An 11,715-nucleotide genomic window follows, 5' to 3' on the forward strand; every position below is an offset into this window, starting at 1 on the left:
TTAAGTAAACGGTCCCTGTTTTGCACATATCGCCGTAATTTACTATTATATTCTATCTCAATCTGAACATTTACGTGAGTTCTTTTTTTATTTCCTCCTTGTTTTTTTATTTTTTTTATTCTACTGGATGGCAAACGAGCAAGCGGGTCTCCTGATGGTAACAGATCACCACCGCGCATAAACATCGGCAACACCAGGGGTATTGCAGATGCGTTGCCAACCTAGAGGCCTAAGATGGGATACCTCAAGTGCCAGTAATTTCACATTTTGTCTTATTTACATAGGCAGGTAGTTTAATAGTGTTTCGAACATGTGTTTCAAATTATTTCATACGGAATAAGGACAAGTAAAAGTAGGTCTTAATTTCAACATCTTTTTATTTCTAATTTGTAATTATTTCAATTTACATAGATCTGTGTTATTTATTATTTACATATTCATTATTACCATAATACAAACTATAAGTATTATCTAAACCAAACATAGACCATCTAGATAAATTTTTAGGTAAAATGTTACGTTGCACAAAATTAAATGCTTAGGAAGTTCACTTAATCCATCAGTCTTTCGCTATTTCGCTACTCATTGTTCCAAAAATTAAATAGGAAACAAAGGGTGGCTTAGAACAGCCAAGAGAAACAGTGACGAATCCAGTTCATTTACAATGAACCTTTTTCGGTGATGCTTTATGTACAATCTTTTAGACAGAGATGTCCATTTAAAACAGACGTCAAATCTCACTGGCACCAACACTAACGCAGAATTATAAAAAAAAAACTGCACCCGTGTTCATACAATGAGTCATTTGTATTTATCACATTTTATTAGCTAAATATGATTGAAATGTAGATGTATCTATTTATTTAATAACGCTCTCTCCATCAATACCACTAAATATGTAATCTATACTTTGGCCAGTTTGACCTACGACTAATACTAAATATCTATTTTAAAAGATCCATTTTTGGTATAAAACGAAACAACTTCAATTAGACTCTAAACGGATGATAAATTCATACTTTTGGATATGTGTAATGAGTTTGTACAAAATGAGAATCACATTTATTACGGAGGCCTTAAGACTGAATTTGTACTTAATAACTCAATGGATGTGAAGATGACTACCGCAGGAGATATAGAAGTGACACGACGGACACCGGTATCCGCCATTTGCTGAAACTAGTTGAATCTGGAACAAAATCGTAATATTATTATTTGTTAGAAGCATTTACATAGAAAACCTCTTTTACTTATATTTTTACAAACAAAATAACAACACACAAAACGGAGAAGGGTCATAAAAAGGGACTAAATAATTTTAATACCATTACTTAAGCAGGCAGATTACGTAAATAATTCCATGTAAAAAGGTAGGTCGGACTTATTACAGAATGTTAAAAATATTGACATAAGTATGTAACATTGGCCAATTTTTTCCAGATAGCTCGCTATCGGGTGGATTACATAAAGTAATCAAAACCTGGATGTAGTAAGGCAGAAAATCAGGCATTGAACATAAGAATCCATCTGAACATTGCTCAGATAAAGGGAACAGAAACGCAAGCCCCAAAAGGTTTATTTGGAAATAAGTAGGTATAGTTCTCGATGTCGATTTTGCACTGGTGATGGCGATCTTGGCTAAAATAAAGAATTGGTCGTTTAAATAACATTCATTTGAAAGTATTAGATAAAAAATAAATATTTGCAAAGAATATTTAGATAATTTATATTTTTAGCATTACTTAGCCCCAATGTGGCTTGCTAGGCTGACTTAAATGTGAAAGATAAATCAACTCAAATTTTATTGCAGGGGATGCAATAGAACTGATTTGGAACTTTTGCGGTCTTTATTTTTGAGTTTGGGTTTTTAGTCAAGCTTTTTCAGGCAATCGTTTTATAGGGTTCCGTAGCCAAAATGGCAAAAACGGAGCCTTTATAGTTTCGCCATATCTGTCTGTCTGTTTGTCTGTCTGCCTGTCTGTCCGTCCGCGGCTTTTCTCAGGGACTATCAATGCTAGAAAGCTGTAATTTTGCACGAATATATATATGTTAACTATGCCGACAAAATGGTACAATAAAAAATTCAAGAAAAAATTTTTTTAGAATACCTTCCTCCCATAGCATAGACGTAAAGTGGGGTGTTTTTTTTTTCTCATCGTTGTATACTCTAAAATCTAAACCGGTGGGTGGAAAAATTTGAAAAAATTCAGGATGGTAGTAAGTATATCAAACTTACAAGGAAAACTATAACAAAGTTTCTTGAGAATTATTAGTAGTTTAAGAGTAAATAGCAGGCTAAGGTATAAAATATACCTAAACTTGGAATATTCCGTACAAAATGCGAAATCCTTAGAAAACTATTAAGTACTTCATTTTTTCGCAATATCGTAATATTATTTCGTTCTATTTCGGGCGTGTCCGACACGCTCTTAGCCGGTTTTTTATCTTATAATTATCACTTACAGACAAGCCACACAAGCCACAATAATGCGAATTAATTATATAATAAGAGAAGGGAATATATAAACTAAAAATTACGTTAAGCATTTTTTGAGGTCGGTGTCACTATTGACTCCAAATGCCGGATGGCCGATGCAAGAAATCTCGACTCGAAGGCAAAAAACAAATCCAGACTGGTGTCACTGTCCAGACTTTTTTAAACTCACAATATTTTTTTATTAAAAATATAATCTATACCAAAATAATACTTTTTATCAACTACGCATTACGTATCTATTTATACCTATATAATTCAATGACTCATTCGCATCAAATAAAGTAAAGGCACAAAACATATACTGGTACAGGCTTAAAGAATGCAAATATAATGTAAGCAGACTAGGGTTACACATAAGCAAGTCGCTCTTAAAAAAATAACATAAACATTGTGGAAATCGAAGATAAAAATATGTTCCTTATTTTTCGTCCATTTTTGTTCCTGGTTTCAATTTAGCTTAAAACTCTGAACTCACAGGACATTACATAAAATTAAAGTTTTCAGATCTTAATGGTTTGCTAACAACCGTTTTAATGGTTGTTTTTGCATAAAATTAACACGGTAGGTATCCTATTTGTCACAGAAACTCAAACGTTTAACTCAATTCATTGAATTAATTCCATGTGTATTATACTTACTTGAGATCTGAATAAGAATTTGTGTAATAAATACCTAGGTATTGCTCTTTCGAACTTTAACTCACCTATGGCACAATTACGTACTCCTAAAACAGAAGCAACTTCTGGCTGCTCCATATCAAAGATTAGTTCTGCGCGCGCCGCATACAGGTTGTATATGCTGGCAATGCAGGTGAGGCGCAGGCTGCCGCGCTCGAACGCCTCGTTACGCACTACGAACGCCACTTCGCCTACAGACACTAGTCTCGTGTCCGGCCCCGTCCTCTCAAACACCAGCTTAGGACTTTCCTTCGGAGCCCGCCGTATCTCCTCCTTATGTAAATTTATGTATGACTCATCCAAGTACTGTATGTTACTCTCATCATGGAAGATATTGAAATTTTCGTCCTCCGCCTGCTCCGTCGTCGTTTCGGCTTTCGGTGGCAGGTCCCATTTGAACCACTCCGGCAGCTCGTGCACCAACGACTCCAAATCGATCTGAAACAAAATTATCGGAATCAGAAATATACTTCAGGTGAAATAGGTCACGGCCGGAAAACAGACGAGATCTGCCACAGATAAAGGGAGGTTTGCTAAAAGCTTATCTAGTTTAGACAGAGCTGCTTTGTGATTAATGAACTCGCCCACGCAGCGGGCAAAAACAGCAGCGACGTCAAAGTGAAGTAACTGCCTATTGTTCTCTCGGACCCGTGTTCCCAACCTGTCCACTGCCACTTAAATAAGCATTTTAATGCGAATCACAGGCTCCGGACAATTTTTAAACCGAACGTCTTAATATGCAAAGTATGTACATACATAGGCCTCGAATAAATGATACCTAATGATTAAACACTGAATTTATTGACAGTCCCATTGTACCGCCTATCTACGAGTATAAACTAATTTAAATAATTGCTAGACCGATTTGTGTATATAGTTATGTAGGTACTACCATTAACTAAGAGGGGTTATACCTACTACTTACTAACTAGAATTAAATAACAAACAAACAACTTTTCCAACCAATTTACTTGACTTACCAAATTACACAATATTAATTAACATCAAAATAACTTAAAGAAAATGAACGGGACAAGAAATATATGAATTTGACTACGAGAAATTTGAATTTGACGTGCTCGTCTAATGTCCTATGATGTCAGTAGTAGGTAAACCGACCTCGTTTAGTAGAAATAAGGGATTTTTATCGATTAAACCTAATTCTAAGAAACATTAACTAGCGCCGCCGCATCTTCCCGTCACTTTTATTTCCAGCTTAATTAACGCTAATTTCACTAACTGTGCACCGAGTTTTGAACCGACCAATCAGCATTCGCGCACGCTTGGCGGTCAACATTGATTGGTCGGTTACAGGGCTGAAGTAGTATAACCTTGGAAAGCTAGGCCAGAGGCCTCTGAATCACACAGTCGCGGCGGATAGAATAAGTGTGAATGTTCAATATAAAAACTATTCCTTCGATGTATGTTCAATGTAGAAGCTTAATATCTTCGATCTTGGTATAAAATGAATAACTCTACAAGTATAGTGTAGTCACATATATTTCTAAACCCAAAAAAATACTCCACACCCTTTTAATCTTAGGCTTAATGGAATAGACTAATTAATCTATAAAAAACCCCCGAGTTTGTCACTTCAAATTTCAATATCTCAAAAACGGCTGAACCGATTTTGATAAAACATATCTAAGAACCATCGCTAGAAAACCTGTTTTCAGATAAAAAATGAATTCATTTAAATCGGTCCACCCGTTTAAGAGCTACGGTGCCACACACAGACACACACACATAGCGGTCAAACTTATAACACCCCCTCTTTTTGCGTCGGGGGTTAAAAAGGTTAATTTTAACAAACGAATTTGAAACATAAATTTTGTAAACGTACCAAATATCATCTTGGTATTCCTATGCCATACCTATGGCATTCATTATATAACTAACTTGGCTTTAGTCCCACTAACCCCATCCCATCCCATGTTATCTCATTCTCATTATCATCTCTCCTCATCTTATCTTCTCATCTCATGTCATAACATTCTCATACCATCTCATCTCATAATATTATAAACGCGAAAGGTTGTATGGATGGATGGATGTTTGTTACTCTTTCACACAAAAACTACTGAACAGATTTGAACGAAATTTGGCATACAGGTAGGTAATATACTCCTATACCCTGGATCAACATATAGGCTACTTTTTATCCCGAAATAATGTATGGTTCCTGTGGGATCAAACAAGGTTTAAACTACATACTAATTATGCGCGAGCGAAGTCGCGGGCAAAAGCTAGTAGGTATCATTCTAACGGTATAAAACTAAAGGGGTGACACGTTCTACCAAGTAGTTTCCATTTTAGCTTTGTAAGCTAAAAAGCTTGCAGTAAGGTCGTTAAAGAGCGCCATCTCGGCCTGCGAAGCTCGACTTAGGAAAATGTCTTGCCAATTTTCACTCTATTCAAGGTTTTTGGTAGAAAAGAGTACTTGTGTGTGAGTTCGTTCTAACTATGTATCAAAGAATTGGATATATTTGTTACGAGATGTAGGTAATCAATGAATTCCCGATATTTTAACGCAGTTGCACTCATCATGATCACACGTAGGTACATCACGTAACAAATAAATATATTTTATATATGTACAGTGGAACCTACCTATGTCTTGCAATTAACCGTGAATCATTAAAACTGTTACTTATTCCAAAAAAAAATTAAGTATCTATGTTTTATGATACTAATGACAAAGTAGGTGTGACTAGTTTTAAACTGTAATGTTTTACGATGTACCTAAATGTACAGTCAACTACATTAGGAACGATACAACAAAAGTTACAATAATTTGTTCCTACTCGTATACACGATTCTACTGACTTAAAAATAAGGGCATGTATACATATTTTTCCAACTTTGCCCGTATCGATCATTGTAGTTGACTGTTCTAAATAGATAACAATAATAATAATCAATATTATCTTCAATATTATATATATATTAGTATTTTCGATATTATCTTCAAGTTGAACGGATTTAATTAATTAATAAGTTCATTTATATATCAAATGTTTTCTTTCCGTTGCCGATGTCCTCGAACTTTTAACTACGAGTATTTCAAAGAAATTACAATTTACTAACTTATATTGTTTTCATCATCTATAACATTCACTATTCAGTAGGTAACATAGGTGTCCAGAAACGTGTTCTTTGAAGTTTTCGGACATACCCTACCACTAACATGTAACATACCTAACAGGATGTCGTCAAGTCTTTTGATATTTCGCTTTTCGCCATAGGGTTTGTAGAAAAGGCTTTAATATCCGGTTTTTTTCTAGGTCCGTACCCAGATCATAGTTCTTGACAGGAGACCTTATCATTGTCATACTTGAACTTGATTTGAATGGCTGTGCTGGGCACAAAGAATATTTTATATTCAATACTACTAAAGGTTTTATTGCGCAAATACATTGAAATACAAAACAACACACCCTTTCTCACTGTAACCCAGGGTCACTATTTTGTGAGAAAGGGTGTGTTGTTTTGTATTTCAATGTATTTGCGCAAAAAAACTTTCAATAGTATTGAAGATATTCTTTGTGCCCAGCACAGCCATTCAAATCAAGTTCAAGTATGACAATGATAAGGTCGCCTTGTCAAGAACTAGAAAGAAGAATTTTTTAACAAAAAGTAAAACCGACTCAAAAAAAGTATAAGTAACCAAAAATAGAACCGACTACAAAAAAACCATGAAAATAATTTTCTACCAGTCTGAAGTCGGTGCCTCAGCACGAGCTAGTAGGAGTGATGAAGCCCAATATACGTGAGGTAGACGATTATAGGTCCACTCCTGCTGGCTCGTGCTGAGGCACCGACTTTAGACTGGTAGAAAATTATTTTCATGGTTTTGTCGGTTCTAGTTTTTGTGAGTCGGTTTTACTTTTTTGTTAAAAAAAATCTTTATTTCTCACTTTTAAGTGATTCGCAACAGTACATCTCACAACAATTCCATTAAGCCCAAAAACGACTTAGTTACGTTGTTTATAACAGATTTCCGTTGCCTACCTTCTGGTTTCAGCATCAGATCAGTTCAAAAGAATCATTAACTTTAAGCTTCTTCTTAGTCGCTTACCTAGGTATATTAATCATGATCGTTTATAGACGAGCGAGCATTACTTAGCTTCGACGAGTTCCATTGGTCATCTATGTACGGTCTTCTTCATCAGGTCCAGGTTACCAAATGATACTTTCTGAATGTAAATGCTTTTCTTAATGCTAAAAATGCCAAAATGTGCCTATAAAATTTGAGGTTTGCCTTCGATTTCCCTAGGATCACATCATCAAATCTTGACTTGGTGACAATGGGACCACCTCAGAAGAATACTCTTTCGAATAAAAAAAATAATTTTGAAAATCTGTGCACAATTGACAGAGTAATCGGTCAACATACATAAAAAAAAACATTGAAACATAGAACCTCCTCCTTTTTTGAAGTCGGTTAAAAATAGTGACCCTGGGTTACTTATTCCAAGTAATGAGTATATTGTTCTTTATAAATCTTGAAAAAAAAATTGATGTAGGTAGATAAATCATTAAAAATCATTAACAGATTGACCTAGAAATCTAATTAATACGTATTATGGCCAAAAACCAAATTTTTCGGAATAGGTACTTTTCAAATGTCAAAAAAATACCGAAGACAAAGCTAGTAATTGTAATAAACATGAAACCATCAGTACAATTTTCGTTTAAAAGTAAATTGTTCATTGAAATTCAGTTGGAAAAGTCATTCCGAATTCGTCAAATACTGGGTGACTTGAAGCGGACAGTGCTTATTTACAATTTTAATACAAAATGTCAGTTCATTAATTTTTTCAATTATATCATTTTGCTTGAAAACCAATTTATCTGCGGCCAGCTTTATCGGCAATCTTGACGCGGATGTTTATTCGCCTCTTTCTGAATAAATTTGCTTTAAATCGGCTTTAATTCTTCGAAGCTTTACTTAATGTTTTAATTGGGATGCACCAAAAAAAATAACCTATAGTTTTTATCTTATTTTTGGAAAGAATAGGATATTTTAAGATACCATTTTCATTGATTTTGAATTTGGATGAGTATTTATTTTTTTATACATTTTTTACGAAATACGCTGGATGACGTCACAGTGAGACAGCCACATGCCATTGCCTGGTAAAATTCAGGTCGTACATAACATAATCTGTGGCATTACAATTTGACAATAATTCAAGCACGGTTTAGGGTCCTAAATTAACCATGACAAATAGTTTTATTTTATTTCTCTTCTTTTAGCTTCGATTATTCCTTTGTTTATTTAATGGTGTGATCTTCTCTATAATAAAAATAAATCGTAAAATGTGTTGCTAAGCGCAAAACTCGGGTACGGCTGGACCGATTTCGCTAATTCTTTATTTGTTGTATTCGTTATTGTCAGGAGAAGGTTTATGGAGGAAAATTTAGAAAAATTACAACGGGGGCGAAGCTCCGGGAAACAGCTAGTAGTATAAATAGATATCTTTTTAAAAATCTGATATTTAAATTATTTTGTATTTACTTGTAACATAGTATTTAATAATTTAATTTGTAAAAATACATTGAAATACTCGTATACATTTCGGACTTTACGATAACGATGTTTAAGGCCAGTTGCGCATCATGTGATTGAAGTTCTATCTTTGTCACTCTTTGCTATTATAAGCAGGACAGGAACATTGCAAACTGTCAATTTGCTTAAGAGTGTAGACGTGCTTTATAACTGCCTTTGTGACGAGATACTCCAGGGGTCAAATGAGGGTCATTACTTAAATTTTGTTTATTTAAATCAGTTTATCACATTTTTGGAATCTGATTTCTGAAAACGCTTCACGAAGCCTATTTCTCCAAATGGTTTTCGATTTATCATATGTTGTCAGATTTTGGGACATCCCAATTACGCAAACATCAGTTTCTAGCTAAAGTATTGCTATACGAAGTATTCATTTAACTTATAAAAACATTCATCTATCAGGCATTTTTTCAGTTCCTTTTTGAACTTCTTGAACTTAGTACTATCAAGCAACTTAATAAGTTCCGATGGTTATTAAAGATTTTCATTCCAGTTGCATTTCTAGTATAGTCAAAATACCATATACGGGACTTATCACGCTATTTTTACACAAGTTTTTTTTTTACTATGATGAGTGAGAAGTTTTAATAAGCATTTATACTTATTTGTACCGTTTGTACTACAATCGTGATCATTCATACGACTTTCTTAGCCACAACAGATCAATAAGAAATAAATCACCAATCCGTCCGTAATCCGCTTAAAGTTGACACTGGTTAGCTTCCCTGCGAGGATAACAAGATTTGCACCGTAATGGAGCAACTTATGGTTCCGTACCTCAGTTAGCAAAAACGGAACCCTTAAAGGATAACTTTGTTGTGCGTCTGTCTGCGTGTGTCCTTCAGTCCAAATTCGACCTCCGAGTTCTATTTAGACGGCAGTGGACTGGCAAGGAAGACAAAATAAAAACGTATTTATTCAGCTTAAGATAAGTTAAAATAAAAAATGAATTTGTGAGAGTAACTACTCTAGATATCATTTGTTCATTGAACTAGTGCGAAATGACTGCGCAGGCATCTTGTCTCCAGGCACCAGTGACGTGTGTAAACATTTTCGATAGGCAAACCGGAGAGTGATAGGCGTGTTGTAGATAGATGTCTTCGGGTGAAACTCCTCGTAGGTAGTGTAGGTTTGCCAATAAAAAATTTAGGCAACCCAGTAGGAATCGAATTGTTACGACGCCACCCGGCGATGCTGCCGATAATTTGAGTTATTTAAATGTAGCACAGCATTATTATTTGAAGCATCTTACCTCCCTCCCGTTGAGTGCGAAGGTAATGTTAGGGGCGGGTGCGCGGGCGGCACGGCGCACGTGGCGCGCAAACTCGAACCCACTCCGTACCAGGATCGGTCCGACACCAGTTTTGGGCGCCACTCTGGCGGCTCTGCAACAAAGTCATGGTAAACTTAAAAATTACTAAACGAATGGACCGGATGGAATGTCCCTAATACCGTGGAAAATGGGTCGGGTGCTGGTGTGGGACGCAACCTGCGTGGACACTTTAGCCCCGTCTCATCTCCACGGTACAATACACAGGGCCGCGCAGTGCCGGATACAACTTCATTGCCTTCGGCGTCAAGACGCTCGGTCCGTGGGGCCCTGGCGCAAGGGAACTCTTTAGCCAACTGGCAAAGAGACTGGTCGACGCCACCGGAGACAAGAGGGCTGGCAGCTTCCTCGCACAGCGTCTTGGCATCGCCATACAGCGAGGAAATGCTGCCAGCATTCTCGGAACCATGCCACAGGGGCCTTTTTTAGTTTATATTAGTTTTTAATTATTATTATTAAGTTTTTATTGTTTAAGTTGAAGTTTATGTTCAACAATTTTACTTAAAACTTGAATAAAAATAGATGTCAAAGTCAAAGTCAAAGTCAAAATATCTTTATTCAATTTAGGCTATAACAAGCACTTATGAATGTCAAAAAAAAAACTACCACCGGTTCGGAAAAACTCTGCTGAGAAGAATCCGGCAAGAAACTCAACGAGGTATATATATATATTTTTTTTTAAAACAGATTTACAATATTATTAAATGATATTTAAACATCACAAGTTTTAACACAACTTTATTTTTAACACAGTAGTTCGCTATTGAAGGGATCGCTAATGCGGATCGGAATTATTTCCAAATATCCCTGTCCATGATATAATCATTAACTTTATAATACGCCTTTGATATTAATGTCTTCTTGACAATAGATCTGAATTTTGTATCCGTTTCTTTATAATATTTTTTGGAATTTTATTATAAAAACGTATGCAATTTCCCAGAAAAGACTTTTTGGTTTTAGCCAGTCTGTAAGATGGAACTTTAAGCTTCCCTGTGTTTCTAGTAGCTTTTGGCTTATCGACGTTAGTGGGGAAAATCACATATGTTCTTCCTAACATACATGATTATTTCAAAAACATAAAGCGACGGCAGGGTTAGGATATCTGTTTCCTTAAAAAAGATCTTAAAGATTTACGCGTCTTCAAATTATAAATTGCTCTAATTGCTCTCTTTTGTAAGATAAAAATTGACTCAATGTCTGCAGCAGATCCCCATAAAATAAGGCCGTACGAAATAATGCTATTAAAGTAAGCAAAATACACCAACCGTGCCGTCGCCACATCGGTTAGCTGCCGTATTTTCCAAACTGCAAAAAGCAGCAGAGCTCAATCTACCTGCGATTGCTGTGACGTGAGGTCCCCACTGTAGTTTAGAATCGAGCGTTATTCCTAAAAATACTGTTGATTTTACAAATTCAATAGTTGACCATTTAACTTTATATTAGAAACTGAATTCGAGTTAGATGAATTTATCAACGAGAATTTAATACATTTAGTTTTCTTAGGATTTAGTAACAAATTATTGGCAGCAAACCATGCGGATATCACGGACAGGGTTTCATTGGGCTCAATGAAGTCGGTATCTTTTCTACTAACCTTGAACAGTAAAAGACTGTCGTCAGCAAACATAACTATACC

At 35.5% G+C, this 11,715-nt stretch overlaps 1 pseudogene; it reads right to left on the reverse strand.

Annotated features, from left to right (window-relative positions):
• Positions 1 to 359: 359 nt before the first annotated feature.
• On the reverse strand, positions 360 to 10,443 carry LOC141433668 (uncharacterized; annotated as a pseudogene).
• Positions 10,444 to 11,715: the final 1,272 nt, after the last annotated feature.

Source organism: Choristoneura fumiferana, chromosome 12 (genome assembly GCF_025370935.1).
Source record: "Choristoneura fumiferana chromosome 12, NRCan_CFum_1, whole genome shotgun sequence".
In the NCBI taxonomy this organism is placed as follows: Eukaryota; Metazoa; Arthropoda; class Insecta; order Lepidoptera; family Tortricidae; genus Choristoneura; species Choristoneura fumiferana.